Raw genomic sequence first — 26,328 nt, forward strand, 5'->3', positions numbered from 1 at the left:
GTTCTTCAAAAGACAAAGTGCACATCAAATAGTTTGGCTGTTCAGTGAAATAGAAGCTGTTTAACGAACAGGTATTAAGGAAAACATTTTGACATGAGCTTTAAAAACTAAATTAGCAACAATTCCAGTAGCCCTGGCAACAACCCCGTTGGCAATTATTCACAGCAACAATAAAAATAAATCAAAACTAGAGAGCAGAGAGGCCGCACTTTGCAGGACGCAGCGCATTCAGAGCTACTTCTGCTCCCTGCCCCTTCCCCACAGCGAAGCCCAAAGACTGCTGCCATACGAAAATTATTTTTTCTCTAAGAATCTCACACGCAACATGGAACAAAATCAAATCCCAGCAGTGATGAGGCAACCCAGCGCCCTACAAAGGAGTCCACAAGTGCTGTGGGCTAACCAAGGGTGCTTTAAGACAGTTCTGCCGCAGGGGGCTGTAGGGAAAAGCAAAGTCACCAGACAAACTCCCAAAAAACTTTGGCTGTTCCTTGCTTTTCACCAAATGCACATCAGATGGGGGGTTTTTAGAGGGATTCCTGGTTCCTCAGCTGGCCCTACAGGTCGATATTCACTGATAGGTGACTCTCTGAGCAAGCTGTCGCTCCTAAGCCACCAGCAGCTGAGCACGTGAGAGCTGCACTCACATTTAACGTGCCTGCCTGGGCTGGGAGCCACCTGACAGCAAGGGGACACCTCCTGACTCCTCCTCAGCCAGCCAGCTCACGGTGTCTTCAAAGGGAGACGAGATTTCCAGCTGTCCTGCCTGCCGGGATGTCCTCACGTCATGCTTTGGGACAAAGTGGGAGAGTCAAAGAGCCAGGCTCCTGAGCCAGCACCCACCACAAGCATCTCCCAGCCTCTCCTCGCTTGCGGGGACATGATGCTCGCTTCACTACAGGCTTTTCGTGCAGGAGAAGCTGAGCACTCGATCTAAGCATAACCCCTATGGTTTATTAATAAAGACGCAATCACAGTTACAAGCAGCACTAGCAACTGGGCACAGGGGAAGAAGCCACAGCGTGCCAGAGCCTCGTTTCGCCAGCACAGCTGCCATCCCATAAAACCTCCCCAATACACTGAAAGCCCTATTAAAAAGCTTTTTTCCCACCTCTCAAAGATGAGTCACTTCACTACCACCAGCTGCTGCTTCTACAACTGCACCTAAAGGCCTCAAACCAGCGGAAATCCACAATAAACACCCACGCAGCACCCAGCTGCTTCCCTACAATACTCAGCAGCCGTGCACCCCGAAAGCACCAGTGCCAGAGGCCTCTCACCAGCACCAGAACCGCTCACCTCGCACTTTCGCCTACCTCTCGCCCGTCGATACAGGCATTTACCAGCTCGATGGCACAGCGGGAGCTGCCAAAAAGCAGGCAGCGAGGTTTCGGCTGCTAAAAGCTTTCAGGATACCTAATCACATTAAAAAAAAAAAAAAAAAAAAAAAAAGAGAGAGAGAAAGTAAGCTAATTTTAGAAGCAGCAAGGACTTGAAGAAAACCTCCTCGCTGGCACCCAGGCTCTTTTTGAGACACAAGTCACCAACTCACAGCAAAATAATCTCAAGTGCCTGGCTCCCAGGGGATCTTTTTTTTACCATCCAGCACCCAGACGCTCACTGACACACAAAGTTTGTGCTCTTGGAGGACTTTCAGTAGGAAAACACCGTCCTGGAGCCCACAGCCAGGCTGTGCCCAGGGCTGACACCACCCACAGCGTTTTGCAGAGTCAGGAGGGGAAACAGGAGGCTTCAGGGGGCTCCCCCCTCATAAGATGTGCTTTAAAGGGGCCGGGGCTTTAGGTCCCTGGGGTTTTGGGGGGGGGTCTCAATGCCCTGGGGGCTTTGGGGGGGGATCTTGATGTCCTGTTGCTTTTTATTTGTTGTTTTTTTGGGGGGTGGGGGTAATTCCCTGGGGTTTGAAGGGGTGGTGTCTGAGTTCCCCGGGGTTTCAGGGAGGGTCTCGGTTCCCTGGGGGTTTGGGGGTGTCTCAGTGGTGCTGTAGTTCCTTAGGGTTTCAGCTTGCCCTGTTTTGAGGCAGAGGGGTGTCGCTAGGCTCTCACCCTCTGCTATTTTTGTGGAGGCAGCTCCACATGCCCGAAGCACCACAAAACTTTAAAAACTACGAATCTCAGCGGGGCAAAAAACGAGGAAAAAAAGGGGAAAAGCACCCAAAAGCTCGCTGCAGAGCCCACAAACCCCACTCTATGGGAGCGCCCCACAGCACGGGGTGCCGGCGTCACTCCCCAAATCCCCCCTCACACCAACAGCCGCCGGGCCGCGATGAGGGGCGGGGATGGGGAGAACCCCCCCCGCACCCTAAATACCCCATTAACGCCCCCCATTAACCTCAAATACCCCATTAACGCCCCCCATTAACCCCATTAACACTCCCAATTAACCCCTTTAACCCCACTAACGCCCCCAACTCCCCTCAGCACGGCCCAGCCACATCCCCAGAGCCCTGCCCCGGCCCGAGGGCGGCTCCCAGCGCCCCGTGCCCGGGCTGCGCCCCCCAGCCCAGCGGAGCCCCCCCGGGTCCCGGCCCCGCCGCCCCCCGCCCGCCGGGCCCCGCTCACCTCAGCGCGGCCCCGCCCCCCGCCAGGCCCCGCCCACCCCGCGCTCGCGCTTCCGCAGGGGGCGGGGCTCGGCCTCCAAGCCACGCCCCCGCCCGCCCGCCCGCCCGCCTCAGGTTGGGGAGGTCCTGGAAGGGGTGTATGAAAGGGGGGGGATGGAGGGGGTGGGAGGGGGGAAAAGGGAGGCTGAGGGGCTGGGGAGGGGGCTTGGAGGGTTGGGCGGTGCTGGTGGGGAAGGGGTGTGGGGGGGCGGAGGGGGGTGGTGCTTGAAAACGTCGGGTGAATGTGGGGAGGGGGCTGCGGGCAGGTCCTGGAAGGCGTGTGCATGAGCCCTGAGGGCTGTATTTTTATACATTTATATACACATACAGCTAATTCTGCATCTTTATAGACGTGGGGTAGGAAAGGGCGGTGTGTGGGGTTGAAGGATTTATGTACATCCCGTGAAGTCACTGTATATAGGGTCTGAGGGATTTATATCCAAGACCTGAGAGACCCCTCACTGGGGTCTGAGGCATATATATATATATATATATATATACACACATATATATGCACACATACACACACACATATTTATAACGTCCTGTGTCTATAAGGTCTAAACCACTTCATATAGATCCTGACAGGCCTAGTAATGTCATATAAGCAGCTAATGTATAGGCTTTGAGGGACACATATATAGTTACAAGGTCTGAAAGGGGCTATGTGTGTATCTGTATGTATATAAGCCCCTAAAGGACTATATAGGGTATACAGTTTTAACATATCAGCCCTAAAAGGCCAGTGTGTTGCATCTCAGGAACCCATACATGTGGTCCAAACAGCCTGTGTGTAGGGCCTCAGGTGTATATGTACCAAGTCGCAGCAGCTCCCCAAAAGAGTTGGTCCATTTCTGAGAGAATTAGCCTAAATCTCCCCAAAACTGCTCCTGGGAAAGCAGTCTGAAAAATCCCAATTTTGTTGTGTGACAGTGCCTGAGCTGCTTATCGTGCTCCTGGTCTCAAAACACTTTATTTGGGGCAACTTTTTTCCTTAGTTGTGGTGAAAAGTGTGGAAATTCTGCCTCCACTATTGCTCCATTTGCTACCTATTTAGTTAATGTGCCAAAAACTGCAGTGGAAGTCTTTGTTTTTTTTAATCATTAGACAAATGGCTATTAAAAATCTTTAAAATTGGGATAGAATTTGTTGAATTTTGTTTAGAAACAACCTTCTTGAAAAGAAAACAGACTGAGCATCTGTTGTTTTGGTGTTCTTAGAATAGAAATCCCTGCCTGAGATGATGCATCTCCCTGATCCTTCCTTTCCTGGAGGAATTTTTAATGTACACGCATTCACACCTGGACCAGAAGGATGACAGGAGTAGCCTCAGCGCTTAAAAATGATCCGAGAGCAAGAAAGAAAAAGAAGAATAATACCGTGAAGAGAAATTGAACACTTGCATTGTTGTAGAAGTGTGTAACTGGAACTGCCACACCAAATCATAGATCCATGATGAGGCTTCAGCATTTGTGTAAGTTTAGTTTTCAAGCATTTAATTTTTATTAATTTATCTTTATATTTTTATGTACTATCTAAAATATATATATATATATTTATTTGACTTTCAATTAAAGTGCAAAAGTTTTAGTTGTATGTGAATGTATGTGAAAGTGCTTTCTTTTGCTTTTTTCTTTTTCTGGCATATCTGATGGGGCCTTTCAATGTGTTTCCAAGAATAATTTAGATAAAGTGGTTTTCTAGCGAGAGGTGTGTCCCTCGAGCAGGTAACTCTTCAGGGTCCAGACGAGTACTTCTACTCCAGACCTGAAGTGAGAGCCAATGTTACTGCAGTGCAGCAATTCCTGAATTAGGAATTAAATAGAAATTGTGCCCCGTTACAAGTCTCTTGCACCCTCAGAGGTAAGCCAGGCTGTGCAACATTAATGATACCCTACTGTTTCTTCATTTTTATTTTTTTCCTGCTGCTGCTCTGTAGTCTCCCTTTTCTTTTCCTGGAAAGAAGAAAGGCATTTGAAGTTGTTTAGTTGACCTGTGCACATTCAGGCTGCTTTTGCACTGTGGACACCAGCTAAAATCTTTGTATGTTTTCTGATCAACCAAACCTTTAACTCAATGCAGAGGAGAGCAGGAGCAGCAGGGCAGGACCTCCTGGAAACCTCCCCCAGCAATGGTGAGCTTGATGATTCAAAAAATGTCATGGAGGGGGAGCTTTTACCTGTTGGCTGGGAAGGAAATGAGGCAGATTGAAAATAAATCATCAGAGACAAGGATCTGGGGAAGTGGGCGTTGCTCCACTAGGTCAGAAAGGTGCAGGAGGAGTTTTTTCTTTTCCTTTTCTGTCCTTTCAGCCTTATCTAATAATTTTCTGTGTTTCTCCAGGGCATGTCTTTGAAGCTTCCTGCTACCCTGGATGGAAAAAAGCTGATTTATAAAAATAGACTTTTTCCCCCAGAAGCTGATTTCATCCCAAGATGGGCTTTGCCTCTCCATGCTGCTGCTACAGTTTGGAAACCAGAACGTCCTTCAGCATGGCTCAAGAAGTAACCAGAGAAACTGCAGGCTTGTGTCTCACAGGTCTTATTTGCTTCATTTTCCATCACAGCAAGCTCTTCAGTGGCTGTCCTGGGAGACGAGCAGTGGCGACGAGATGTGTTCTTGAGAACTTGGGGGCAATAAAAGCCAAGTTTTGCTCTAATCACAGCCCCTCTCTGAAATGCTGCTGCAGAAATGCTTCCTGTGGCACCACAGCTGGGCTCTCTAGTTATATAGAGTGGCACTTATAGAGCACCTGCGCTGCACTCTGTGGCTGGAGCAGCGATGCTTTCGCAGCAGAGTCTCCAGGGAGGTACCTGAACAGGAAACCCCATTTGGGGCACTTTCTCCGGCAGAGTGTGGAATTGCAACTTGCAATTGTTTGCAAACCAGCCGTGGGGAGAGCCGTGACTCTCCACAGCGCTCGCGGCAGTGACACTGCTTCATGTGCAAACTCAGCCCGGCGCGTGCTCAGGCGTCTCTGTCGGAGGGAGGACTTGCCGTGGGTGAGGTTAATTTTAGGCCTTCAAGATAATTTTAGTTGCTTCCAGATGCACTTTAGGCTGGTCCTCCTCAAACTTTAATGAACCCCCATTAAAAAACACATTTTCCAGAGGCATAAATAGGCAGTGATGACTCTTCAGGAATGCGGGAGGCTGCCAAATCCCAACGAGCCCTTTTCGTAAGGAAACTCTGGCAGCAGTTTCTAGGACAAACCTGGAGGAGGGCTTTCAGCGATGCCAGGGAGACTTCAAGTGGCTGCTGTGGTGCAGAGGCTGAAGACTGGTGCTGGGCACGGGCCTCTAAACAGGCGATGAAGATGCTGCAGCCTGAAAGATGGGAGGAGAAGGATCCCGTGGGGCCCTCGGGGCAGGGAGAACGCATCCCAGGGAACTCTTGGAACCGCTCTGAGCGTGTTCTTTGGGTGCGTTTACAAAACTACGTTAAATTCTGAGCATATTTGCCAAAATGGAGGAGGCTCGGGGTAGAGGCGCTGCTGCTTTGCCTCGCACGTGCTGCTCTGATGCGTGCCCTGCCCCCACCCAGCCCCAGGCCTGGGTGCTGAGCGGGGCCGAGCAGGGCAGCAGCACCCAAGGGTGCCCCGCGGGGAGCCGAGGCCACGCCCCCTCCTTCTGACCACGCCCACCCACACAATAGCCACGCCCATGTGGTTGCAAAGCCACGCCCATTCACCTGGCCCCGCCCCCCGAGCCCTCCCCCCTGCCCTCCAGCCCCCTCCCGGCCCCGCCCAGCCTCCCGCGGGCAGTGGGCGGGGCTCCCCGCCGGGCGCCACCCAATCCCCTCTCTCCCCGCGGCGGCCGCCGCCGAAGGGGAGGCGCCCGATTGGCCGCCGGCCTCCCCAGCGCCCCGCCCCTCCCCGCCGCCGGCCCCGCCCCGCCGGGCGTGCAGCCGCCGCCGCAGCGAGCCCGGCCGTGCGCGATGGCGGCGGCGGCGGGCAGGTCCCTGCCGCTGCTGCTCTGCCGCCGCGCCGCGCTCGCCTCCCCCGCCGCGCCTGCAGCCGCCTCCTCCTCTTCCTCCTCCTCCTCCTCCTCCTCCTGCTGCTTCCCGGCCCTGGCGCGGCGCCGGCAGCAGCAGCGACACCGCACGGTGAGTGGGGCGGGGGCGGGCGCCGCGGGGCTGTGCCCTTCAGGAGCCCCCCGGCCTTCCTCCTCCTCCTCCTCTTCCTCCTTTTTCCTCCTCTTCCTCCTCCGCCGCCTTCCTCCAGCCCTGCCCGGCCCGGCCCGGCCCGGCCCGGCGGCAGCTGCTCGTTATTCTTAGCGCCGCGAAACTTGAGCGGGGCGGCGGCCGGGCGGCTCCGGGCTCCGGCAGCTTCTCCTACGGGGACGGTGCTGGGGGCCGTGCCGAGCCGTGCCCGGCCGTGCCCAGCCCTCCCCGGCCGTGCCGCTCCCTGGCCCCGCTGGCAGGCACCGCCCCGGGGCCGCCAGGTGGCGCCCCGGCAGCCTCCCGGGGGTACCGGCCCCGAAAGGACGCGGGGACCCCCCCAAAATGCCGAGTGACCCCTCCGCGCCCGGCCGCTGGGGTTGGTTGAGGAGGTGTGGAGGCACGCCCGGCCCCGCGGTGGGGCTCAGCACAGCAGGGTGAAGGCGATACAGCTGAGAAGTAAGCGGTGAAAACGCCCCAAGGCTCCCCGATTTGTGTGGGGTGCTGCTGGGCTCAGCATCAGCCCCAAGGGCTCTGCCCGAAGCGCGGGGTATGGGGGCGCAGCAATCGTGCTCCCGAAGCCGCCTCCCGCAGGTGCTGGGGGAAGGAGGAGGGTTTGCTCCTGTCCCGTGGCTCACTGATCACAAACTGCTCCAGGTGTTTGTCGTGGGTTTTTGGCAGCTTTGCCGCTGTCAGTTCGTGGCGTTGCGGTGGTAGGGTTTGGGGTTTTTGCCCCTTTTCAGCAGGGAGCTTGTCCAGGAGTCACCGCTGTGTAGTGGTAAGCTGGAAGCTTCCCCGAGCGGGTTGGTACTGGGGCATTAACCCTGACTTTTGACAGCAGCTGTACCGTGCCTGCTCATCTCCTCCTGGAGAAGATGAATTATGCTTTCGTGGAGCACTGGGAGAAGGTAGAGACCCGAGAGCTGCACAGTCCAACAAACGATCTCCGAGGAGGAATTACAGCAACCAGAGCACTTCATAATAAAGCAGGAGGCTGCTGCAAAGCAGAGGAGAAAATTTAGTTCTGTGTTGGGTCAGAGAAGAGATAATGGGCTTGCAGTGCAAGCAGAGGGCTTCTGTTAGGTGCTGCGGATCTCTTTATTGCTTAAAGTAGTGAAAGACTGCATTATTTCCTGGGGAAGCTGTTTAATCTCCGTTACCAGACAGGTCAGACTAGCAGCAGTCAGGTAGGAATGATGAGGAATTGATCCTCCTCTGTGAGAGGACTGGGCCGTGTAAGCTTCCTGCGTCTGTAGGTTATATTAGAAAATAGGTATGAGGAACTTGTATAATACGGGCATAATTAATAGAGTGATTTTACTGGGTATGTCTGTGCAGTGTTGCTTTTAGTACAATAAATTCTGCTCAGTTACTTCTCAGAAAGGCTTGTTTCTAGCAGAGATAAATGAGCTTTCTAGTAAAAAGGTGGGGATGGTAAATGGCCTTATGGAAGAGTCCCTTCAGAAGGAACATACTCTGTGCTGGAAGAGCTGCCACCAAATGACTTCACTGTGAGGGGACAAACCAAGGGAAAACCCTCACTAAATGTGTCATGGGTAAAGAACGAGGTGGTGGTAACATCAAACGGCAGAGAAGTCTGAACTCCTGGATAAATACTTGGTTGTGAAGCTTGTGATGGTGGTGCTGGGAGGTACGGGGCTCAGGTGAAGTACTGGGGCTTGCTGGAGCCTTTTAGAAGCTGAGAGGGATGGGGAAGGTTTGCGGGCTGAGGGTGACTGATATTACGACCCTATTCAGACCACGTCCACCCTGCTGACAAGGCAGCTGTCCTGCACCAGCTTCTGCGGCTTAAAACTCGCTGCTCCTTTCCTGCCTGCCCTCAGGAGCGTGGCAGGAAAATCCAAGGGGATATTCCTGAGAGGAAACCTCCCTGTGAAGTGAGAGAAGCTTGCTCCGAGCGCTGCGGGTGCTGGGGGCCAGCTGCTGGAGGTACGAGCTCCGCACGGCTAGGATGCAGTGCGGGTAGGAGGCAGCTTTTTGTGCCAAAAAAAAGCCTGCTAGGAAGCTTTCTCCGGGTACCTGGCGGTAGACAAAGGGCTTAAATAAAATTCTCTGTGTTTGCATGTTGAACGCTTAATCCGTGTGGCTTTGTTTCTCTAACAAGGGACTAATCTTCATTGTGTTTCTTAGGGTATGTAACCAGGTGGCTCGGCTGTGTTGGATTAGTGTGTAATCAGTTGTTTCAGTTCTGGAGGAAAAATACCTGTGGAGAGGCGAGGGCTCAGCTGTATGTGGTGTTCCTATGGTAGTTAATCCCAGTGACTCTGGGCGGGTAAGCGTTATTCAGTAATAATGACTCAGTGACTTCTCTGAGGCCTTAAAAGGAGCATGGGGGGCTATAGAGACCGAACTGAACAGCAGTTGGATTTCCAGGAGCTAGCAGACAGCAGGCGGGTTGCAAAATCTGCACAAGATGAGGACTGGGGTCACCTACACGGTGCGGGCACTCCTGTGGGAAATCCCACAGAGGAAATCCCAAGGAAAGGTGTCCTGGGGCGTGGGAAGTCTCGGGAAGCAGGCCCCATGGGTGCTGGTAGGTAAAATTTTCGGCTCTATTTTCCATGCTGTGGCTGAAACTGTTGCAGCATCCCCTTTCAGAGGAGCTGTTGCTCACCATAATGTCCCTGGTGGGCCCTGTAACCACCTCGTGCCCTCACTGTGACAGGCCGTGGTTTATTGCCATGCTTCCCTCTCTCCTGGAACCAATTTAATTAATGAGTGAGGCTGGGGGCTCTGCATGCAGAGGTGGTGACTGACTGCCAGGATAGTGAGAGCTGGAAGAACATTTTGGTGTGGTGTCTGCATTTTTTGCTGAGGAGGGAAACTAGAGGGCTTCGTTAATTAACTGGGCCCGTGTTTTCCTGATCTCGCCTACTGCTGATCGTAATTTTCAAATGAAAGATTAAAAAGCTGAGGAACTGTTGGCTGTCCAATGGATTGGAGGGGCATAAAACAATTATGCACGCTGGATCGTTGCCCACCCTGACCTCAAGTGTTTGCCATGCTGGGATGCAGAACACTAAATTAAACCCTTCCCCAGGACTTCACTATAAAAGCCTACGTAGAGATTTGATAACAGTTTTGTGTTGACTGGCTTCTGTGGTCTCTGATTTTTTCCTTCTCATTGGGTGGGTGATGCATTCGTTTTCATAGCATCAGGGACATGCGTGCTGTATGACAAGAGGAGAGGTGCATCTGGCATCACTTTGGAAGTCAAGATGGGATGTGCTTGAACTAAAACACGAATATATCCCAACACAGCAGCACTTTGGTGAAGTAGAGAGCCCCAGCAAGTGTTGGCTGAACTGTAAAATGGGTTTCTCCACCACAGCTCCCTTTTCTCCTTCTTTCCTCACCTCCTTCCCACACACGTGTACTTGTTGTCCTGCTGATTCCCTGCTCTCCTCACCCTGGCAGAGGGTGGCTAAAAGGTAACAATTCCATATACTTGTCATTACCACTTGCCCACTTCTGAGCTGCCTAAATTGATTAAAATGCAAGGCAAACCGAGGTCTGCTGCCTCATACCAGATTCTCTGTTACAGCAGAGGCTACGGCCAAATGCTATTTTGAAAGGTACAAAAGTACAAGAGAACTTTCCCAGCACTTTAACCTCAAATGAGGAAAGGGAATCTGCCCGTCGTTAATTATACAGCAGTGGAGCTAAGTTGGAAATCTTGTAATGCTTTAGCTTTTCTATTAGATTGCTTTGGGGTTTTTTGCACAACCCAAAGGTTAAAGGGGCATGACCGGAGAGACTTGTTTAGTGTATGAAAGTGGCGAAAACCTTCTCTTAGTCTCATTCATTCTTATGGAACAAAATAGGTTTTAAAGGGATGCTGAACTGGAGGAAAAAAAAAAAAAGAAAAAAAAAAAAGAAAAAAAGGCATTTCAGAGCTTTTGATGTGCCCGTGGCATCCTGTTCATTCAGTGAATAGGAAAAAAGCTTTAGTTGGTCGTGTTCAGAGAACACCCTTCCGGGGCTGCTTATGTAAAAGATGTGGTATTCAAAAAGGGGTTAGGTTTTTTGATTGTTTTGTGACAATGATGTGATGTTAATAACTTTTTTATAGCCCAATGTATGGGAATAATTGAGACTGTGTATGTAGGGTCTGTGGTAGGAAGGGACGTTACGGTCATGGTTGGGTTGCTCCAGTCATTAATGTAAAATGCCAGGACAAATTTCTCTCCATATGGGGAGCGTTTCTCAGCTAGCCTCAGATAGGAGGGCTACAGCTCTGCTTCTGAGAGGCAGGCCTGAAAAAGAAATATAAACAAAAAAAAAAGTTCAGGGCTTTCATTTTCTGAGGCTGTTTTTAGCCTCATCTTCAAGATTTTCTGTGAGATTAGGTTGCATGCGGTCTTGAGGATGAAACTGAACTTCCATGACTTGATTTCAGGCCCGTTCTGCGAGCCGCTTGCCTTTCTATAAAATAGCACGCAGAGGGGACAAACATGGGATCGAAATTACTTTCCTCTTTGTCAGCGCTTGCTGTCCATGGAGGCGTTGAAACGTTTTTAGGTTTAAGGTGGCTTCGTTTTTTTTTTTTTTTCTGGTGTTAATTACTTGTTTATTGAGCAAATATAAGTGCTGTCTAGGTGAGAGACCACCTTTGATATTGCTGTTGTGGTGTTGATCCTGTTTCCGTACTCTCTGAGGGCAAACCAGTGAGCTGGCTTTAAGGACTGTTCTGTCCTTGAGTACTTCATGTTAACGACAAAGAGAAAATGGCTTGTTCTTTTTCCATTAAAGTTTTGGCAAAGGGTTTTCTTCCTGGTATTAAGGTCTCAAAATGATATGTCATCTTAATGAAGACAAAAATATGCAGTACTTGAATGTGACGTGGAATTATTTTCCAGCAGGGCAAGCCTACGGGACATTGCTCGTGTCTCGTGTAAAATATGAAGCATGGCTGCTATCTCTTTCTGCATTCTTGGCAGCTCTTAAGGAATTAAGAAACATAGAGCAACTTGCATAAGTAGACGAAAAAATGTGGAGGACGAGCTCGTTGCAGTGAATCACTTTTATTGGCTTCCCCGGGAGGAAGGGATTGCCACGCAGTGAGGTAACTGTTACAGCTCTGGAACTGTTTATTGGAGTAATTAAAACTGGAATTGGTTGGCTAACTTCTGGGGGATGGGCTGGAGGATGGCCGTGGTTCAGCAGTGCCTTGTGGAAGGGGTGGCTGTTCTGAGAAGATTTGGGTTGGAGCCGCGCTGTGGTAAGGGTGTCCACAGCTTACATCGCGCAGGGCCCAAAACATGTGAGGTTGCGGAAGTGGAGCAAGGAAGAAGGGTTTCCAGATCTAAGAGCAAAGCCAACGCTTTACAAACGTAGGTGGGAGCAGGATTTATCTCTCTGTATGCGTGCAGGAGGTGGGGACATCTGAGCTCCCCACAGGCAGGTGCTTCTTGCTGCACGGCACCTGAGTATGGAGGTAGGCGAGGGCTCCTTTCCTGCAGGATTTCACTTCAGTTCATTGCTATACATGGGTTGCAGGGAGGAACCCAAAATAACTGGATTTATTGGATTAATCTACATTTAATTTCAGACAGGGAAACTCCCCGATAGGCTCTTGAGAGAAGTGATCGCCACCAGCAGCTGGCAAACAGCATCCTTTCCTTCAGGGCTGAGCAGGCCTTCCAGCCTCTCTTTTAATTTCTAGGCCTGCTGCTGGAAAGGAGGATGAAGTTACTCCATCTTTCCTCTGTTCTACATAACCATATTACCTTGAAAAGCACCGAGCTAGGCGAATCTTTCATTGTTTTATTTTGTTACGAAGAATGCCATGTTTCCTTCAGCTGCGTCGTGAGTTTATCTGGATGGTCTCATGCTAACTGTTACTGTACCTCGGAGTTGCTAAGGGGAAATGCGTTCCCTAAATTTAGTAACAGGAATGTTTCGTTTCCACACTTGAGACTTGTGTGTGTTTAGAAACGGCCCAAACAGCAACTTGCTGAACACTTTGGTCAGAATCTGCCCCATGTTCGCACCCAAGTAACCTCTTGAGAAGCAATGGTTGTAGCTGTTCTGTTGCAGGTCTGCTTTCCCAGGCTCATTTCTCCAGGATTTCCTTCCAGTTTCTTCTCATCATGGCACTGCAAGCATTTCAAGACTCAGGAAATTACTGTACATAATTGTCTTAAACCCTAATTTTCTTTTTGCCAAAAATGCCTCCTAATGATGTTGTGTTCCTCTTGCAAGTGATGCCTGTAGAGTGAAGAGCAAATGGGTCTTTGTTGGACAGAATTTGGATGTTTGTAGAAATTTAATCAGAATAGTGAGCTCTGAGGTATGTCCTGCAATAAGAGATGAATTGTGATGGGTTATTGTAAAAGGAAATAGCTGATGTCTCCACTTAAACCATTTTTTTAAACTATCTTCTCATAACTTGTCATCTTTCTTGGACATTTGGAATTAAATGACAGTTTTCTGCTAGGCAATGTACCTCCAAAAGTAAGAATTTTGTGACAAATGAAGATTTTTACTTTTTTTAGAGAAAACAGGCTGTTCAAGACAGCACAGGAGTGACACAGGAATATCTCAAATTGTGCATTAGGGAACATGAGCTGAGCTCTGGATGTTTTTGTTTTTTCCATATAGGACTTAATTATGTACGATGGCCCTGTTGGCATTATGCATGCAATGCTTACCACTGGGAACTGTTTGCGTACCTTCTCCCATCTATGTTTTCTAGAAAAAATGTGGGTAGAAGCAATATGTAAGGTAGCAGCAGCCTTCTTAAAGTCACTTAAATTAATCGGGGACCCATCTGACATGTTGCAGAGGTTCCTCTGTGCCGGAGCAGTGAGAGTGAAGGGCAGTGGAGAAAGTGCTTGTCCCTCAAATAACGGCGAGCTGGGAAAAGTGCAGAGATTTCCTGGGGGAAAAATGCGTTTCCTTTTTTGGAATGAAAATGCTTTAATTCATCACGTTACTTGGGAAATCCTCTTGGCTTCCTGTGGAGGGGGAAGGAGGAGCCGCCGAGCGTTTCTCCGGATGATGGAGCACGGCGTGCCTGTGATGCATAACAGCATCTGCTGCGCAAAAGGCTCCCGAGGGAGGCTGCTGCCTGCTGCCAGGCTATTCCCCCTATCCAGGGACTTGTTTCGAAGGCAGCAGTAACAGAAATTCCGTCGTCCAAATATTTGGTAGATGTGGTAATTACCCTAATACAGCGTGCTGTTGTTTCTTCCAAGGCTGGGTGAAGAGGAGAAGGGGATTATTCATCTGGACTTGGGTAGAAGTGATTCAAGAGAACCTGCTCTGGTCTCTCTCTTAGGCAGGGAGTTGTGTTACGAGCAACATGTATTGCTAATAATAATTCCAGTTCTAAATACTCCCCTCTGAATCAAAGGAATATATTCAAGATTTTTTCCTTCCTGTTGCAAGTTCCAAATGAGCTGTTCTTGTGCTTTATGAACTGCCTGGGAAAAGCACCTGGAAAAGTGGGGTTGAAGGAAACTTGCACGGGTAGAAACGTCCATTCCTAATTGCTGGATGGGGTGATGCGAGTCCGGCTGCCAAGAAACGAGAAGCTGAGGGTCCATAGCAGAGCTTTGGTTGGAAGCCAGAAAGCCAGAGATGTTTCTGACCGCAAAGCTGAGTAGAATTATGGAGTCCAAGATTAATTTCATCTTCAGAATAATTTTATCCGAAGATAAAGACCAGATTTGCACACGTTATTTATTAAAAAGATATCACAATTTTGAATCAGCTAGTCACCCTGATGTGTAGGAGTGACCATTTCCATATTTCCTCTTGACGTTTAATGCTCAGGAGAGTAATTTTAAACAAACAGTTCCACAAAGTACTCCTCTGCATTATGGAGCTCAATTGAGTAGGGCAGGATGTGAGGCTGCGCAGGTATGGTCTGCTGAGCTGGCAAGGCTGCTGTAGGAAAGGACTGTGAGAAAAGCATTAATACCATGCAGGCACTCGTGAAATAAATTGTTTTGTAAGTAGCATTTTGAACAGATGTGTGGTTTTCTAAAAATCTTTCTCCAAGGGTTCTCTGTTTCTGTTGACTGTTCTTGCACACAATTCAGTCTTTCTCTGTATAGCAGCTCCTGTTCTTGTGCTGAATGTCTGCTTATAATTAGAGCAGTATGATTTTCTTTCTCCGTTTGCAGCCATCGATATCCCTGTCTCTTGCGGGACATCCTCCTCTCTTCTGTCCCAAGCACGTTGAGGACACACTGAGGGCTTTGGATGTAGAGCAGTGAGGTTGGTGGAGCCGCTGCTTTCATGACCTACTTCTTGGGCAAGCATGAAAGTAAAAGCCACTCCTGGTGACACAGATGAGAGATCCTGCCCTTTTTTTGGGTCTTGGGCTTAAAAACCATCAGGTTCATATAGTCTTACTCCGTGAGGTTTGGAGCTGGTGTCTCCTAAATCATTCCAGTATGGGTGGAGAAGAGAAATAGACAAGAACACCTAAGCGTATGTCAGTTTTGCTTTCAGGATATAAAACAAATACTTCATTGCTGTGGTCAGTCAGATGTAATTAATTCAGTTTCTCCTTTGAAGAGAGGTAGGTGTGTAATTGACTCATCCTAAACGCTTTTATCCACGTTTATACTTTCATTTGGGAGATTTGGCAACACGCAAAGCAGAATGGCTGTGATTACACTGACATCTTATATAACAGAGTGCACCGCAGAGGGCTGTTTGTTCTTGGAATTAGTGTCGAAGCGCCGTGGTCCTTCTCGAGGCAGTATTTACATAATTTGTGTGCATTTCTCTGCTGGATGGAGTGAGTCTGCATTGCTGTGTGACAATTGATAGGTGCCTCTCCGTGTCTGCTGTGTGTCTAAACTAGATAGTGCACGGCGTGAGGGCAGCGGAGCTCTGCTTGCCTCCTTCGGGATGTGATTTTTAGAGCTGCACGTTCGAGCCGACGATGCTTCAAGGAGGGCTCTGACTCAGGAATATTTACGAGTTTTCGTGCAATCCTGGGGACGTGGAAGCACACGGCTTGCAGGTGCCGTGAAGTCCACAGAGGCTGTACAATATGAATGTTTGAGTAAGCTGCCTGGAGACCCTCACTTCACTGGAGGTGCTTATTGGTACTTATAGCAGTCATTACTGAATTATCTTTGCTTAAAAATGAAGCAAGTCCTTATCTCGCTTCCACTGAACGCACACCAAAAAAAATCACCCTGATTGTTTTTTTTTTATTTTATGGTACTTAAGTTCTCAAAAGTATTTCCCTGTTTTCCTCCATTTGTAAGTGTGAAGTAGTTGAAAACACATTAAATGAGTTACTTTGGCCATAATTTGCTTTAAAAAAGCATTCTCTGAAACATTTCATTTGGAGATGGTTAGATTTACTCGCTAGTGATCGGCTCTGATGCCACACGAGACTTATTTAATCCAAAGTGGTTAAAAGTTGTGTTTTATGGGCTGTGTTTACAGCTTTAGCTCTGATTTACCTTTGCACCTCGATATAGCTGCCAGCCACGCCAGTCGCTGGGTTGTGTGCGCCTTTCCCCTCCTCATTAGCAATCTCTCCAAGCTCTCCAGCCAGGAGCTTGTAAGAATGAACAAATCTGCGTGTAGCTTGTCTGTTGTCTGCAGAAACAGCACTCTTCCAATTAGAGGAAAAGCTGTATTTTCTTGCTGCTGTTATGGTGTCTTCTCTCCTACTGCAGTGGTATTTTGCTGAGCCCTACAACTTCTCCTGTAGGCTGCTTGAGATGCAAGAACTGCTGGTGCGTAGACACAAGATAAGTGCTGGAAATCTGCATGGCTCCTTGCGAGAGAAATTTCTATTTGTTATGTATTACCTGAAGGTAGATCCCTTCCAACTTCTTGCTGTGAAAAATATCTACATAATTGATTGCAGAACTGAAAGCTATTACGCATGCTGAAAGGACATTTTAAGCGTAATACCTTCATCCTCTTCGAGTCCGTTAATGAAGTCTGAGTAGAGCACCACTGAAAGTCAACTTGAAAACTTGCTGGTCTGTATAAATCAATCTCACCAAGTCCCAAGCTGCAGGGCAAGGAGAGCTCCAGAGAGAGAAAAAACAGTAATAATGGAAGAGAAGATGAATGGGATGCAGTTGAACTGTTGTCATCTGTTCATATTCCACTTTGAGAACTATTATAATAATAATAGTTCGAGACTTTGATGGCACGTCAGTGCACTTCAGCAATTTCTGTTATATTCTTGACTTGTACTCTGTAACTTTTGTGCAAAGATGCTGTTGTTACCCGGGACTTGGTCTTTTTGGTGCTGCTGCTGCAGTGTCATTTTTTTTCCCCCTGTTTACTAGCGTACTCGTAACGAGAAACACTTTTTCTGCAGTGAGGCTATTGCCTAGTGATGGAGGCTTTTCTCTTCCTTCCAGTAAGAATGAGGCTACCAAGTCATTGCAGGGCTGTAAGTTGCACTTAAAAAAAATAAATAAATACATAAATCGTGAAGGAGCACAACCTTGCACCTAACTCAACATAAAATGCCTCAGCTTCCAGCCGTTACAATTGCTGGTTTCAGGTTTAATTGTGATGTGGCTTTTGCAGATAAATGATGTGATAGGAGAAAAATAACCGGACTCGGGCTGGACACTTGCTGCTTTTCCACCCACAGGTCCGATCAGCCATTAATTATCTTTTCTGTACACAGCAATTAGGATTGAGTACGTTAACCATTGTGTCATGGAGAGGAGAGAGGCATGCCTTCATGGTGACTTCTGGTAAGAGGGGCAGGGCAATCAGTGCGCTTTTTTGTTAGCTCCAGCAGGAATGAATATAAATATTTAACATATGGAACAACTTTAAGTCATCTTTGGTATAATTTAGGATTGCAAAGCTAACTAAAAACACGTGACAGAGCAATGTGACACTTTGCTACTAAGAGTTGCCTCCCAAACAGGCTCCTCAATGCTCTTGCAGCCTACAAGGTTGACTGAGCACCGCTTCTTGGAGCTCCTTCCAGCCCTGGGATGCTGCAGGTACCCTCGGGGCTGCCATTATTAAACGTGTGCGTGCCAAACGAGGCACATCTCACCTTGTGCACCAGTCCTTCTGCCTTTCTCCCACTTGTTCTGAGGTTTCTGAGCTGCCAGGACTATCTGTGGAGCTGCCGGCTGTGACTAATACCTGCCTTGCTGAAAAAGCTAAGTACCAGTAGCTGGCAAGACTAATTGTATATAATGTGCTGACTTGAAGCTCCGGAGCCAGCAGTGATAAATGTCTTGCTTGCACCTTTCCCTGTCCCTTTTCTTCTGTTTTCTACTTACAGTTCTTCTTCTAGCTTCTGAAAGGCAGAGAAACCCCAGCAGTCTGTGTGGTGGTTCACAATGTCTGCGTAACCAGCACGTGAAGATCACTGTAGATAGCTGCCGTTATCAGTGTTTCTGCAAATTGATTTTTGATTAATAATTGTCAAAGAGCTGTTTTAAAACAAACAAGTTAAAAAAAACACAACCAACCAAACTGTTTTACAGCATTGTTGATCGACTCGTATTGTTTAGGGCTTTGATAATTTTAGGAAATAAATGTGCGCTGTAATTCTTAGTGCAGTGTTGGGGGGGAAAGTGGGAGCCTACAACTTCTGAGGGCAGTTTTCTGTCCAAATACATTAAAACCAATTTTTAGGATACCAAATTGATGATAAGCACTTCCATACCTCTTGTCATTCTGTGCTTATGCTAAGATTATCCTAGTTCAGAAAAATGACATGGATTTAGTGTCAGTAAAGCAGTAATCCAGCAGGCTCCTGTAATACTGATGGTGTGTGTCCGTTTAGCAAATCACTCACAGTGGATTGCACAGAGGTTCAGCATCAAGTGTTCCTGGCTTTCTTGTTAATTTGTAAATTCAGATGAAACCAAATGCCCCATCATTTCCCACTGTAAAGTGGGAAGTTGAGGTGCGGATTTCTTCGTGTTTTTCTGATTCCACACTCAAGCAAACGGAGAATGACACCTCACTTGTGGGCTTTAGGGCCACCAGGACTTTTTTTGACCTCTCGTGGTTTCTTTGAAAGCATTTTTTTTTGGCAAGGAGCTGTTTGACAAGGCATCCATCATGGAGTTGGAAACACCGGACTGCAGACGACCTCTCCAATGTTGTGGTCAGCTACAGCACCCTCTGCTTTGGGTCTGTTTTCTGTGGAGGAGTTAACATTTGGGTGGGAGGACGGCTCTGCTCTGAGCCTTTTAGAAGCAGAGGTATGAGGGCATCTCCTCTCGATCAACCAAAAGGAGAGCCACCACGCTGCTGTTGGCGTGCAAAGGGAACCCGCTTGTAAGAGAAACCACTATCTGCACATGCCTGTGACAGGAAAAATGCGTGGAGTGATAAAACAGGATGTTTTGCAGGCTGAGCAAGCACAGGAGCTGCAGGTGCCTTGTCTGCATGCACAGGAGCTGCTCAGAGCACGTTGCAGCTGTGGCAGGGATCCTCCCAGGTACTCCAAAGTAAATATTTGGTTTCGAAAAATCTCTGCCCCTTGAATGGCCACCTCTGAGTCATTGCTGGAATAATGGGATGCTTCTCGGACCTCTTAAAGGATGCTTGACCCGTGATGCTAAACTGGCTGCTTGTTCTGATTTTAAAGCTGCCTTTGGGATCGAGGAGCAGTTCATGTTGCAGGTCCAAGGTGGAAAGAAGGAGGTTTATTGGAGATAAGGCTGCCTGCCTGAGGTTTCTGCTCCTGCTGCACTAAGCGCATGCATCGACACCAGGCTGCCTTGCTTGGGGTTTCTTGGTATGCAGCTCTCGTGGCCTGCCAGGGATAAGCACGAATAGATCTTTATTTAATACCGTTTAAATGAAACAAATCTAGTTAGCATCGGACTTATTAGATCAAGATGTATAGTACGGAATACGCAAACTGAGACTGTCAGAAGCTGATTTTCCCTTGAACCGACGACATGTCTACCCCTGCAACACAGCAATGAAAAGAGATCATGTTGGAGTACAATATTAACATCCTTGTGCTTTGGGAAGTATTTCTGTGGCGTGCACACACGCGGCTGGGGTAGCGCTGGGCTTGCAGCTCCATTTGTATGCGGAGCATTTCCAGCAGGAGGGTTGCTGCTGCAGACAGCGTGCTGCTGGGGTGTGCTTCCAAAATGTGCAAGGAGCTTGAAGGGCGGAAGTGAGTTCGTGGTGCATCCAGAACTGCACATCTCTTCTACCATCATGTTATTTAACCGGGTGTTTTCTCCGTGTAATGTCTGATAAACCTTTTTCTTTAAGTCTAGTGGCTTATGTCAATGGTTCTCAAACTTTTAGGTTAGAGATTAAACCAATTAAAAACTTTTCTAATGTATTAAGGATTTTTTTTTTTAAATATAGGAATACCAAGGGGAATTCAGCGCAGTCCCTCCCGTTGTGCCTTGTCTTTCCTTCTCTCCTCATCGGGGATTGAATTTTCCACCCAGCAGCTTTGAGCAGCTGGCTGGAAAACAGCTGATTTGGAGGGATGAGCCCCACCTGCCCAAAGGGCTCCTCTCCCCCTTCGGAGGGGCTGGCTGTGTGCATGAGGAGCGGCTGAGCAGAGCAGCCGGGCTGCAAGGATGAACAGCCCTCGCTGGGCTCTGCCCTGGCTCTCCCCATCCTCATCCTCGGAGCGAGCGCTGAGTACCGCGTGTTATTTCTGCCTAGGGAGTCCTGGGCTCCTGCTGCAAGCGCCCTTCCAAGCTGTTTAATGTGTTGTGTTGTAATTAGCTGGCATTTGAAGTCCTCTGATATTGCTTGGGCTGGTGCTTGGGTGTTATGAATGCCCGGCAGGTGGGGGAAGGAACAAATTATTTGTGGAGCAAGAATGTACTGCCCATCACCAGGGCACTTGCCTGTGGGGAAAAATATATATTTTTTTTTTCTTTGCTAGCTTCCTTTTCCCTTTCAGCCTTTCTCCAAACCTCCAAGAGTACATAGGAAATGTGAAAATAATAAAATTGATGTCTTCAGTGCCTTTGGTACTTGTTTGTGCTTTGGTAATAACTTAATGAAAAATCCCGAATTCAGGAGGGAACATTTGGGAGCTTTGCAGCCAGCACTTGATGTCTTGCTGGTTATGTGTGTACTTTGGGCAGAATAAGCCTTGTATTGGTAGGGCAAAGGACAACGATTGGCTTTTTCAAGCATGCAAGTGGTTGGATAATGTAAATAAAGATAAGGCTGCACAAATATTTATCTGCTAGTTGGATTGTGTGATGGGTGTGGTGTGTGTTTAGTATATACTAAAAGAAATATCTGACGGTGCATCCTACCTCTTTAGGGCAAGTACAGAGAAGCACATCCAGCTTTTAATGAGGGAAAGCTGACTGCTAGCTCTGTGCTGAGTGTCCACGGGGTAGCTGCTTCCAGGGGAAGGTTTGAGCAAAAGCTGCTGCTCTTCCTGGTAATTTATCTTGGGAGTGACACTTCCTAGTGCAAGGATGAGGAGTTCAAACGATTATCAGGTGTACATAACATGTAAGGCCAACAAAGCTTTGTGGTTTTCTTTTCTACTGGGGCTTGCCACTCTGCTCTGAGGCTTATGGATGTGATGGGTGCTTTTTTAATTCCTGTTGAACAACTGGGTGAATATGTGGCTCCTGTTCCTTGTGTATAATATCTACAGCTCTTCCAGAAATAGTGCTCCATTGATAAACAGGTAAACACCTGTTGGTTAGTGTTCTCGTTCCAAAGCCCACGGTGCCTGATCTAAAGTTATGAATCCCTTCCGCTTGTTTACGGTTTTATTTTTGGTTTTCAGGCTAACAAATAGGTCGATGTAAGAAGTTCTGCAGTCCGCTCTTCCCACAGCGCTGTGTGGGCCTGGTTATCTGAATTTTCCTAGAGATGGAAGCCGAAACAAATGCTGCTAGCAACTGTTCCCAGTAAATCTTTGTTCAAAACTTAAATTGTTTTCCTTCTTGTGACTCAACTAAATAGCCTGAATCTGTACGTGTCATTTTTTTTCCTTTTTTTTCCCCTAAGGAAACAAGATTGTGCTTTTTTTTAAGCAAGTAAACACCATCCAGGCATAAGCAGGAGTCCGGAGAAATATTTCTTCTGCAAGTACCAGTAGAAATCCAAAGTGCAGTTTCTCCATGAGGTTGCCTTAAACTCAGCAGTTCAAGGTGCTCTTACTTTGCAGGTGCTTTAACTTGAGAACGAGGGGGCCCCTCTTCAAAAGGGGCTCATGAAATGGGGTTTGCCCTCTTCTTTTTCTGCTGAGGGTGTGGAAGTTGTGGCTGGTGAGCAGGGAGTGCAGGGTTTGAATGACATTAGGGGATATGTTGGTAGCTGTGAGACCATTGGAATGTTACAGGGAATGAAGACTGAAGTAAAATGTACAGGCAGGCTATTAAAAATTGAAAAGGCACTGGGAGAAATCTGAGCATCAGTGGGGTGGGATTGTGGCTTTTAAAAGTTATTGCAGACATCTGTGCATCCAACAAGGATCTTCAGATGCAGTTAATTTTCTGATAAAGTAAATGATTAATCACACCTGTTGTGGAAGAAGTGGTGTTCATAGGCTGGTGGTTTTGCTCACAGTGTGCACGAGCCTGGGAACAAACTCATTGGGGTTTTTGCATTAGGAACTGAGAAGGGGGACCTTGATGCTTTTGTGAGATGTTGAGATAATTTCAATTAGTTATCAGGATTTTGTCAGTGCTCAAGCTGGGAGGATGCGAAATGCTGCAGGTTTTCCCTATCAGTGTGAATTGGTGGTAAGCCTGAGCAGGTGTTGGCAATGATTGGGAAACTGGAACAGGAGGTGACCTCTGCGGGCTGGCAGCTTTGGTGTACTCAGAGCATCCCGAGTACCCAGCTGCATCAGGTGGCTCATGGCCTTGTCCCGGTGTGCTCTGGAGATCTCCAAGGATGGAAAGTCAGCTGTCTCCTTGGGCACCCTCTTCTAGCACTGCGCAGCTCCCAGGATGATTTTTGTCATTCTCTGACAACAAAAAATCTGCATGAACAGTTTGTCCTGGCCCTTTGCTGTGCAGCCCCAGAAGTGTCAGGCTCCGTTTCGCCTCCAGTTCCCATGTAGGTGACAGGAGACCTCTGGGATCCTGCAGCAGCCTCCCCAGGCTCAGCAGCCTCCAGCTGATGGACCTTCTCCGGGGTGCTCTCCGCTTCGAGACCCCTCTGCTGTACCGTGGGTGCACACAACAGGACATGTGGCACCAGGTGGGGCAGGTAACCCGCAGCTGGAGGGGAGCAGCACTGCGTTGCAGTGCAGCACGGTGTGTGGTTGCACTTGTGCTTGGAGCTCCTGAGCTGCTTGCTGACCTAGGAGCTCCAGTTAGACCTTGTTTAACCCCTGGAGATTGCCAAAGTGGCAGCCTTGCTCTGCAGCGCATCAGCTGCTGGCCCTCGTTCGCAGCTCTGCTTCTGCTCTCATCTCCTTTCTTTAACACCACTTCGATTGCCTTCAGCTGCCTGAATTCTTGGGCCATACACTGTTACTTCAAATATGTATTTAAGGAGTTTAATGTCAGAATATGGCAGTGCTGTTCTTTCCAGACTTTAATTAAACTTGCCTGACTAATGAGGTGCTTTACTTCGCTTCCACCCCCGCCATGTTTTTTTGTTCTTTATGGGTATCTTTGTTCATCTTCTCAGTATTTTATCGTTTCTGAGCTTTTTTGTCTACCAGCATGAAAGTAAAAACCTGAAAGTCAAGGGCGGTAAAGGTTTCCCTTCTTCGAGGTATGTTAAGAGGTGTTTAACACCATCATTGATTTCAAGTCTGTGTGTTAATGGCAATGAACTTCTAAAGCTTTTTATTTAACATAGACAAAAACAAAACAAAACACAAAACATCTCTGTTCTCTGTTGGCCACTCTTAAAGCTTCATCAAAGGTGCGAGCTATTAATGTGCTTTGACAGTAACTTGGAAAGCTGTGCAGTGTATTAGGAAATCCAAGAGGTTTCTGACTGTGCCGCGTATATCCTGCTGCTTTTTGGGAGGGCTGACAAGTAATTTGGGAGGAACTAGGCAGGATTTATTCAGAAAGTACCGTTAATCTGTTTTTATTTAAGGTTAGCAGTGGCTGATGAATTTCTAAGTGGTAATGTAGAATAAGCTGTGAATTAGATGTGATTTCCTATGATTTTATTATCTGCTGATGAGAGGAATGATCAGAGCATTTCTGAACGAGGTTGGTACAGGAACCAGTCTGTGTGTTTCATCATACGCCTCTGTTTTCTGAATGAGTTTAATTCTATGCAGACACTTCCAAGTCTAATAAAACGTGGGCATCATTAAAAGATGTCATAGAAGTCTCTTTTTTTGTGCAGGTATCTTGTTTAACTCTTAGGAACCTGATTCATGTATATCGAGCCATGTATATTCTGTGCATTTCAAGTGTTTTTTTTGTAGTCTCCAAGACATAATTACTGAAGTCCATGTCTGTTTTGTGGTGGAGAGCCTGAGGCTGGGCGCTGTGCTCCAGGTCCAGCAGGAGAGCATCTCCACTCAGCATCCTGTGCTATTTCAAGACCCACCGAAATCAGCCATTGGCTGATGAACGCAGCTACTAATTCAGCACTTACTCATTTTTTTTAATCACGTTTCACTGTGAATACAGCTCTGTGTAGAACTTCCTGGCAGTGTGAAGGCGAAGAGGAGCCGGTGAATGGCTGCGACTCAGGAGCTGGTGAGCGCGGCGGTCAGAGCTGGGCCGTGGAGTGGTTGCTGTGCTGCCTTGCTGCCACCACAGAAACCAGCGTGCAGTTGAGTAATTGCTTTCATTTAGAAACTGCTCACTGCACGTTGAAGGCGTGCTTTCCTGTCTGAGGAACCAGCTAGAAAATATGTCAGACCAAGCACAAGCTTTCATTTAAATGCGTCCTCTTGAATGCCCCTCTTATTTTTATACTCAGACTTTTGCAAACTTGTCATAATTTTCCTTCTCTGGGTTGTAATACTACCCTAGGTCACTGTTCAGTGTCCTTTCAGCATGCCAAAGCTTTGGTCTGATAGTCTTGAGGACCGCAGAAACCCACGTTATTTCCAGTACAAGTAACCAAATGCAAGGAAGTCATCGGGGTTCCCTATGAAGTGTGAGTATCGGGCAGAAAAATGTCCCAAGGTGCAGCACAGTGGGTCTTGACAGCCACATCGCTGACCTTCCTAATATTTACCCTGATTAATTATTTAAAACAAACCAAATGTTCACGTTTTTCAGTGGAAAATAATGACGTGGAAGATATAACTGCTTGGACTCCTACTTCCCATGGCTTTAGTTTGGGTATGGTTGCATGTGATCAGACCCTTGGTAGCATAAAGGCACACGCTTGTCAGTGTGTGCCACTTGGGCACAGTGGAATTTCGTGTTCTTTTCCTCTTTTTAAGATAGGCAGTATCCTGAGGGCTGAGCAATGTGGTAAGGAGGGAGTTTTGTAGCTGCCACACTTCTGCTGGGGTCTATAAAGGGCAAGAGCAGGAGGACTGGTGCTGGAGGAAGAATGCCCGTTCTTGGTGTTTTGATGTGTATTCAGCTGGCAGACTTGTAGGCCCTTTGAATACCGTGAGGATTAACTCGGTGTTTCCTGCATATATTCCCGAGTACTGCTGTACAGCAGCCTTTGCTGTTGTAACAGTAAGATCTCGAATGCAAACCTGCAATTTATCCTTTTTCTCTAGCCAGTTCCAGCTTTAGAGATGGAATTTCCATCGCTGTGTCTCTGAAGTTACAGCCTGTCTCACCTCGGTGGCTTCTGTGTGTTCCTGGCCTAGACAGCAAGAAATATTCTTGAGTGTCTGGTGGACTTAAATCTACCTTCTGGAAATCAAGAGTGTTATTTCTCAAAGGTTAGCACGTGTCACGATTAGCAACTGCCTTAGCTGGTGTTCTGTAGCAGGTCAAGCATCTGGACAAAATTCTGCTCAGCAAACTTCTTTTGGACGATTCTTCCCTAGAAGCAAAAAAAAGATGCTGTTGTGTCTTTTGTGGCAGATCTTTGCAGTAGATGCAAATCCCAAAGCACTAGAGGAAATAAGTGCTCCCGATGACACCAAGCTGCAAGGTGCTGTGCTGAGGGTAGATTTGGGTTTTAAAGTTCCAAATGTGATTGGTTCATTGTGAGACTGGCTTTAGCACATGGGGTAGCAGTCATATTGTAAATGGATAATGTATAGCGTACAAGCTACAGTTTCTTTCTTTTAAGACCCACGTACAGTTCTCCTGCTGCTTTTCGTCACTGAGATGTTCCAGGCCAGCACACCCAACGTGATACAGCTGGGCAGGGGACAGCACGATCAGCGTAGGCAAGGAATGTTTGCTTTTCCCTCTGTTTTTGCTTAATTTGGATCACGCTGAGCACAGTGGGAGGTTTGACACACAGTCCTCTTGGGTGGCTTTCTGTCTTCCAGCTGTGCCAGTCCTGTCCAGAGTTGAAACTTGGGATTTATTTATTTTTTTGTGATAAACACAGTTTGCTTACCAATGGCTTCAGAGGGAAAATCTTTAATAGGAAGCAGATCTGGTGGCTGTGGAGTTGGCTCACTGTTTCCTCGAGGATCTCCCAGAGTTTGTTTCCTTCGAGGCTGAACTTGTGTGAACCTGACCTGTGGC

The 26,328-nt window shown here is 47.9% G+C and overlaps 2 protein-coding genes across 7 annotated transcripts in view; one reads left to right on the forward strand and one right to left on the reverse strand.

The window, feature by feature from the left end:
- MICU1 (mitochondrial calcium uptake 1) overlaps nt 1–2,606 on the reverse strand; it is an 88,000-nt gene extending 85,394 nt beyond the window's left edge. For 4 of the 6 annotated variants that reach the window (XM_032190917.1, XM_032190916.1, XM_032190915.1 and 1 more), the window contains exons 1-2: nt 2,580–2,606; nt 1,317–1,416 (exon numbers count right to left, since the gene is read on the reverse strand). The gene's annotated coding sequence lies outside the window, so the exon portion shown is untranslated. Of the gene's footprint in view, nt 1–647; nt 791–1,299; nt 1,417–2,579 lie in introns of those variants that run through there. The other 2 variants (XM_032190913.1, XM_032190914.1) reach the window with 2 other exon arrangements.
- The window catches only part of MCU (mitochondrial calcium uniporter), an 80,143-nt gene that overhangs the window by 182 nt on the left and 53,633 nt on the right, over nt 1–26,328 (forward strand). The window lies entirely within an intron of this gene.

This window comes from Aythya fuligula, chromosome 7 (assembly GCF_009819795.1).
Source record: "Aythya fuligula isolate bAytFul2 chromosome 7, bAytFul2.pri, whole genome shotgun sequence".
Taxonomy (NCBI): Eukaryota; Metazoa; Chordata; class Aves; order Anseriformes; family Anatidae; genus Aythya; species Aythya fuligula.